This window comes from Notolabrus celidotus, chromosome 11, assembly GCF_009762535.1.
Source record: "Notolabrus celidotus isolate fNotCel1 chromosome 11, fNotCel1.pri, whole genome shotgun sequence".
NCBI classification, from domain to species: domain Eukaryota; kingdom Metazoa; phylum Chordata; class Actinopteri; order Labriformes; family Labridae; genus Notolabrus; species Notolabrus celidotus.
The window spans coordinates 3532338-3540816 of record NC_048282.1 but is presented as its reverse complement, the minus strand read 5'-3'; positions in this window follow the sequence as shown (position 1 = coordinate 3540816).

Below are 8479 nucleotides of genomic sequence, written 5' to 3'. Positions count from 1 at the left end.
GATGAAACCGATGACCTACAGGGGCTGAGGTTAAGGTGATTGGTCAAATTTGCGCGAAAGTTGCGGTGATTGTTTAAAATTGCAAGGCCGCGCAAAAATCGCACTGATTGGTTGATAGTTGCGATCGCGAAATCGCAACTTCCTGGAGGGACTGAATACTGAACTGGGTGGATCAGCATTTTCCATAAATGCCTCTAAATCATGGAATACCCTCCTACAGACTTTAAACTTGATATCCTTTCCCTCTTTTGCAGAGTTTAAGACTTTGATCTCTGACCACTGTGTTTCAAACTGTATCTGTTTTAATGAATCTATTGTTTTGTGATTGATTGTGTGTTTGTTTGCTGTTTCTAATGTGCCTGTGATCTCCACAACATTGGAAAGGAGGGAAACCTCAATGTCTTTTAAGAGAATAAATAAAGGTTTTGAATTGAATTGAAAAAAAGGCTCATTCTGAGTTATAATCAACAAAGTGATTTATATAATTACACACTCATTTAAACACATTATGCCATTTCTACCAAGCGTATTATGCTAAATGCTACCAAATACTACACACTGTCCTGTAAATCCTTTGATGGCCTAGCTCCAGCTCATATCTGTGAACTCCATATGAACCTGACCACAGCCTGAGATCTTCTTGCAGGGTCCTGCAGTGGTTCTTAAATCTCAACTGGTCAAAAAAGGTGAGTGAGCCTTTGCAGTCAGGGTCCCACAGCTGTCACTCTGTCGGTCATACAAACGCCTTTGAACCAGTTCCTACAATTTAAATGTTCTGGCTCTCTGACACTGTAGATAAAAACTGAAGACATCAAAACTATGAAAGAACATATATGGAATTATGTAATGAAGAAAAAAGTGTTAAACAAAGCAGAATCTGTTTTATATTTTAGATTCTGTAAAGTAGCCCCCTTTTTCCTTCATGACAGCTTTGCACACTCTTGGTATTCTCTCAGTCTGCTTCATGAAGTGGTCTCCTGGAATGGTTTCTAATGAACATGAGCCTTGTCAAGAGTTCATTTGTAGAATGACTTGCCTTCTTAATGTGTTTGAGACCATCAGTTGTGTTGTTCAGAGGTAGGGTTAGTACACAATGGATAGCCCTATTTGACTACTGTTGTAATCCAGATTATGGTAAAACCAGATTATTTCATAGTTTTGATGTCTTCAGTATTAATCTACAATGTTGAAAATAATTAGAATAAATGAAAACCATTGAATGAGAAGGTGTGTCCAAACTTTTGACTGGTAGTGTATGAAAATAAATACAAGATGTGTAGGTGTAAAATTGTTAAAAATTGCTCAGAAAATATATTCAGAAAAATGTGTTTGAGGATAGCATTTAATCTTAATGAGTACAAGACACAAAAGCTACACTGCTAATGTTTAATCTCTCTGAAGGTAAACAGAACATTTCTGTTTACAAGAAAACCAGTTGGAGCACCACTTAGCTAATGACAAATGGTTGTCTATATAAACATTCTGTGGACACGGCAATGATACTATTTACATTGAGTTGTGTGTTTTTGCTAATTCACAAATATTTGTTCAAATGTAAGAGAATCACAATGATTCAGACCCAGTTTTTAATATTCACTACCAGTCAAAAGTTTGGACACACTTTCTCATTCAATGTTTTCTATTTATTTATTTAAATTATTTTCCACATTGTAGATTAATACTGAAGACATCAAAACTATGAAATAATCTGGTTTTGCCATAATCTGGATTACAACAGTAGTCAAATAGGACTATCCATTGTGTACTAACCCTACCTCTGAACAACACAACTGATGGTCTCAAACACATTAAGAAGGCAAGTCATTCTACAAATGAACTCTTGACAAGGCTCATGTTCATTAAAAACCATTCCAGGAGACCACTTCATGAAGCAGACTGAGAGAATACCAAGAGTGTGCAAAGCTGTCATGAAGGAAAAAGGGGGCTACTTTACAGAATCTAAAATATAAAACAGATTCTGCTTTGTTTAACACTTTTTTGTTCATTCAATAATTCCATATATGTTCTTTCATAGTTTTGATGTCTTCAGTATTAATCTACAGTGTTTACAATCATTACAATAAATACAAACCCTTGAATGAGAAGGTGTGTCCAAACTGTTGACTGATAGTGAACATATTCTGACCATGCCAACATTTCACATGTCCGACAAAACCTTGGATAAATCAGCTTCTCTCAGATAAAATGGTTTCAGTAAGGTAAGAATGCAAACCGAGCAATCATGATGTCTGAGAGAAAAGAGAGAGCGGTGTAGTGATTAAAATAGAACCTGACAGGTAAAACATGTTGACATTAGAGAATAAGGGTTAATATAAACTTATAACTACACAGCTATTTCGCACACTTGTCTCCTTGTTTGAACCTCGACAGGGTTTAAAGGACCCAGACACAACTATGTACTGAAGAAACCAATAATTTAAATCTAAAATTGAATTTGAAATGATTTCATTAGTTTAAAAATGATCATATTCCATCCGTTGAAATAGTCCACTTTAGTCATAGCCATGGTGAACTCTGCAGCCTCCTTAAAATGAGCTAACCTAGCTGTCATTAAACACCGATGGTGACGTGGAACAAGATGAACAGGTCTGCATGGATCAGCCACACCTGGTTTTCTGCCTCTTCACTGTCAGACTGTAAAATTTATTTTCCATTTATAATCCCTAAACTCTCCAGTATCCGACAGTGTTGAAATCTTCTCATAGCCTACAGTATTTGTGTCCTTTCTCGCCTTTTTCTCTTTTCCTGGTTTTCCCACAGTAAATGAATAATGTCAGATGTAAAGGACATCTTTCTACTCATTTACATAATTCCAGTAAGTCCATCAGCGTTTGTGGCCAGGGCTGCATCCCTAACATTAACACACAATTTCTTTGAACTGGTAATACATAAGGTGCCCCAGAACTACTGCCCCCTGAACTAAAAGGTTCCTGTGCCCCCATGGTTGTCTGTGTTTCGACCGTGGGCTGAAGTCCCGGGTAGATTGTGCAAATCAGGTTAGTGACAAAAGTAATTACACTACACCACCAGACCAGTAGAGGGCAGTAAAACAAAGAGGAATGCCATTCATCACAGATGACACCATAGAAGCAGACGGACAGGCAGGTATCATTATGAGCAACACAACAGTTAGCCTGTTAGCATGAAGAGACTCAGCTGGTGCTGTTTTAGATGGTGCTATATTTCATCACAGATGGATTCACTGAATCAACACGTGAGAGGAGATAAGCGCGAGTAGCAAAGACGTTTCAACACGGCTTTAAAATCCTTTTGAACTCAAAAAGCCGTGGCAGAGATCGGCCGGTGTTTTGGTTAAACAGCGACCCTGTTAACTGGAGACTTTCAGCCGGATGCATCCCTCATAAACGTCTTTAGACGATCATTAAATATCTGATGAGGATATTTTGAAATCTTAATAAAAACTAAACTAGTTTGCATTCCCAGGAACTCCCTCTATGTTTCAACAGCTGTGTAAACTCCACAAACACTGACACGTTCAGCTGAAGGTCTCCAGTTTACAGGGTCACTTTTAAAACCGTAACACCGGGAGAGACGCATTCACGGTGGGCTGAGAGAAGACTACTGTTACAAGCTGCTAAATCAAGAGAATCACAGCTTCTTCTTTTGAAAAGTACACACACATACAAAAAAGATAGAACAAATAAAAACTAATGAAAGAAAGAGAAATCAAGTGAATCACAGATGTGTGTGATGTTAGTGTGGACGGTGGGAGGAATAAAAACACTGCATGTAAGAGCCAGATTCATGTTTTGGGTCAAGCTGTGAAACACATTGTTTATTGTGCCACAAGGTGTCATCGTTTTGCTCATTAAGGGCACAGGTATAAAAGTACGTCACCGCCTGGGTATCAGATGTGTGTCTGAAGGGCAGTTGGTTTTTGACCGTTGTTACGTTGTCACGTTGTTATGTTGTTACGTTGTTGCCTTGTCACGTTGTTGCCTTGTCACGTTGTTGCCTTGTCACGTTGTTGCCTTGTCACGTTGTTGCCTTGTCACGCTGTTATTGTATGGACAAACATATGACAGTACAACGCGTCAGCCAAGTCATACCCGGGAGTAATCAGAACACACCGGCAGCTTTAGTACAGGACTAAGCTTCTATACTGCAGTTAATCTACCAATCAGACACGTTCAGCATTACAGGCCCTGCCCCCCGAAAGTCCTGGGACCTTTGAAAAGCACTACCCCCCGAGCAGGGGCTTTTTAGGGGGGAGATTATCTACCCCTGAACTAAATTTAGACCCTGGGTCCACCGGTCCAAACGCACGTAGTTCAGGGGTAAACTCCCTAGTTCGAAAAACGCCTATAGTGACTAATCAGAATCAAGAACTCACACAGCTGTGTCAGGACAACATGATGTCACACATCACAGATTTTAGTAGTGGTTCAAGTCTTCAACAACTCAATTTACCTTTCTGTTTAGTAACTCGATGCTCCATTTTGTTCACCTCCTGCTCATTATTATATTGTTAGGGTGCATCATACATAGGCCTACCATTACGTAGTGCTGCTATGCAATCACAAGATGTGGTGTTTCAGATACAGTCAGCACATCAAGCTTCAAGGTGTTAAACCGACTCTTCACCACGAAGGAGAAGCAACTGAGTCACATTACCAAAAGTCCTCATATGACTGTTAGTGCACTCCACCTCACTCATGATTACACCCTCATCAACAAAAATAACAGCATGTAGTAACAGTACACCTACTTATGACAACATTAACAGAAGACATCAGTGAGTAATGTCTCAACATGTGCATCTGCTGGGACACTATACTTTTACTTACAATTAACAATTAAACCATAGTTTTTATTTATGTAACTAGAAACTTTTAATTTCTTTCAACTAGAGTTTTAATTTTATATTTTGAACTTATTTTACTTTACTTATTTCTTGTTCATAGATTTTAAAATATTTTATGTTTTCATACTTATGTTTGTTTAATGTCATATTTTAAATTGGATATTTTCTGACAAGGTATGGCGTTATGGAATTAACCTGATATTGGATCTATTAGATGTTGGGCGTACGGGCACCCTGCTGGGGTGTCAAGAGGTCTGAGACTGAGACTCGACACAGAAAAGACTCAATGTGTGGAAGTTCTGAGATGAATCGATAATATGAGGGTTCATTTTGGTTAAGAAAAGACCATTTGTGAATCTGTGTCCGGCAGGACAGTAAGACTCTGCAACTTACAGACTTCAGAGCAGTGAAGGGGGCTGATTATTTATAATAATCCCTCCTAATTTAAATAAATTATAAGACCCAACACTATTTACTATGTACTTTAAGTTACATAATTGAATGAATTGCTCATTGTATGAATGGTGCTTTATAAATAAACTTGCCTTGCCTAGAAAACATTATTTGCATATACAACTCATTTGCATATTTCCAGATTTGCAGCTCTAAACATAACAAGCTACCATAGAATAAAACAACAACTTGATGCTACAAGCAGGGACCACTTTATTTAAAATGTTCATTTGAATAAAACAAATGTTTAGCTACCGACCGTGACATGCTCTCAGGTTGGACGGTGATTTCTTGTAAGCTGTGATGAAGTTTGTGCGTAGTAAACAGAGCGAACATTTAAATGATACAAGTTCAAAAACCTCAAAAATGGGATAAAGATATGACCATGGGTGCTCAGGTGGAGAATCGTCTCCTTCCTCTTCCATTGTCATCATTACCAGCACTAAATCAACTTCCTCAACACCCCCCTCCCCACCCAGACTCTTAAGCTGTGAACTCTATACTCTGTATGTATACTGTATATATTCTTTTATTTATTTTTTTCATGCACCTTACTGCCCTTGATTGTACAATCTGCTATCATGCACTTTATTCATCCAGTATATATTCAGCTGTAATATATCATTTACTGTGTATTTCTGTTCTGTGACCACTTTATTTATTCAGAATTAGTTTTTTTTACATGCTGTGTAAAGGCAGATTTGAATATGTATGGGGTTATTGGCGGCCATGTCCTATTTAAGGAAGGAACCTTTGTTGTGTGGTCAGGTGTTCTGCCTGGAAAGGTGAAACCGTTTTTAACCACTGAAGCAGCATTGTTCTGTGGGAGTTATGTATGGATGTTCGTCTTCGAAATGCCATGTATTGGACACCATTGGAGCTCATATCCCAGAATTAAACGGACCAAGAATTCATGATATAATGAAATGTTTTATTATTATTATTATTATTATGATGCAAATATGACTTGGACTTTCATTCTTGAAGCACGTTAATTCACATCGCGTCAAATAGGTATTCCAGGTGCAGCACCTCAGTGGCTTCAAGCATTTGCTTGGCCTCTGCATGCTATTTACATATTTTTCCAGTTGTACTTGATTTCTTTATGCCCTGTGTTCATTCAATCCCTTTACCCACACAGTATTACTCCCTTATTCTCTCTGTTGATAAATATATTTACCTCAGTTCATTTATTCTCTATCCAACCACATCCACGGCACATTCCCGAAACTTCTTTTTTAACCCTAATTTTAAATGTATATTTCGGACAAATGTATGTATGTTTGTGTGAACGTGATAATGTATATATTGCTGCTGTGCAGTTATTGACCTACCCTTGTTCTTAAACCACTGCTCACTGGCATTTTAGTCCCCCCCCCCCCCCCCCCCCCCCCCACAGGGATAAATAATGTTTTTTCACTTGAACTGAATTGAATTGAGCGGAGGAGTTGAAGTATCTCAGGGTCCTGTTCACGAGTGAGGGGAAGAGGGAGCGCAAGATTGACAGATGGATCGGGGCGGCGTCTGCAGTGATGTACCAGTCTGCTGTGGTGAAGAGAGAGCTGGGCCAGAAGGCAAAGCTCTCAATTTACCGGTCAATCTACGTTCCAACCCTCACCTATGGTCCCGAGCTGTGGGTAGTGACCGAAAGAACAAGATTGCAAATACAAGCGGCTGAAATGATCTTTCTCCACAGGGTGGCTGGGCTCAGCCTTAGAGATAGGGTCAGGAGCTCAGACATCTGGGAGAGGCTCAAAGTAGAGCCGCTGCTCCACATTGAGAGGAGCCAGATGAGGTGGTTCAAGCATCTGGTCAGGATGCCTCCTGGACGTCTCCCTGGTGAGGTGTTTCGGGCATGTCCGTCTGGGAGGAGTCCACGGGGGAAGACCTCCTCTGGGAGGATACCGAGGGAACGCCTCGGTATCCTCCCAGAGGAGCTGGTGGAAGTGGCCGAGAGAGTAGTGTTTGGGCTTCCCTGCTGGGACTGCTGCCCCCCCGATAAGCGGAGGAAGATGGGATGGGATGGGATGGGATGGGATGGGATGAATTGAATTGAATTGAATTGCATTGAATTGAATTGAATTGAATTGAATTGAATTGAATTGAATTGAATAAATTAAGTTAAATTAAATTAAATTAAGTTAAATTAAATTAAATCAAATTAAATTGAATGGGATGGAATGGAATGGAATTGAATTAAATTGAATTGAATGAAGGGCCTGATTTGAGTGATGTTTGCTCCAAGCTCAACCATGGAGACGAGCAACATACAGGTACGGCAACACCACTGAGTCAACCCACCCACACTATGGCTCAGTTTGACTGGGTTAGGAAAAAGAACATGATGTGGGCTACAATAACCATCAACATTATATTTTGGTCTTTCAAAAAGGGTTTGCTGTTGATGAGCCTGTCAAAGATATGTCAAGCTTGTACTTCTCTCATCTAAAACCAGGCTCATCCAGGTCAAACACAATGTTTGGAAGAGTCCAGAGCAAAATCAGTCAGAGCATTAACATAATAAAATGATGTTTCTGGTTAAACTTGGTATGTGAGCTCTCTGTGAGAAACTTAATTGTCACACATAATAAAATAAATCTGCTCTTGAATCCACATTTGTGCCAAAAAACATCAAATTCAGTGAGATGAATGTCTTTACTGGAACATCTATTTGTTTCAGTAATGATTCAGAGTGTTCAGTAAACAATGAGTCATGTACCTGGTTGTAGTTAGTAGATGATTGTTACAGATTCATATTGTCATGCAGCAGCAGCACTGAAAATTAGTCTCCTCACTGTTTTTAAATGCTTACAGACACAAGATCACAAACACACATTTTATATCCCTGAGAATGAAACAAACAGCTGATGGGGAAGTGACCACCTGAAATAATGTGTAAGATTAACTTGGTAACATGGTGGGCCGGTCTGTAAATATCTGTTCTTTAGGTGTGAACAGGGGATCAAAATGATACATGCTGCATTGTCTGATGATGTGGGAACCACTGTGGTGGTTATGGGTTTGATTATCATTGTGGCCATCTGTCACATGATGCAAGCAGACATCGCTCAGTTTCAGAATTAGAGTTACTGTTTGTCTTGGGTAACCATAGTAAACACTTCATCTGGTTTCATGGAGAAACTCCTTGGACAGCAAAAATAGATGAGTTGTCAAAAATAT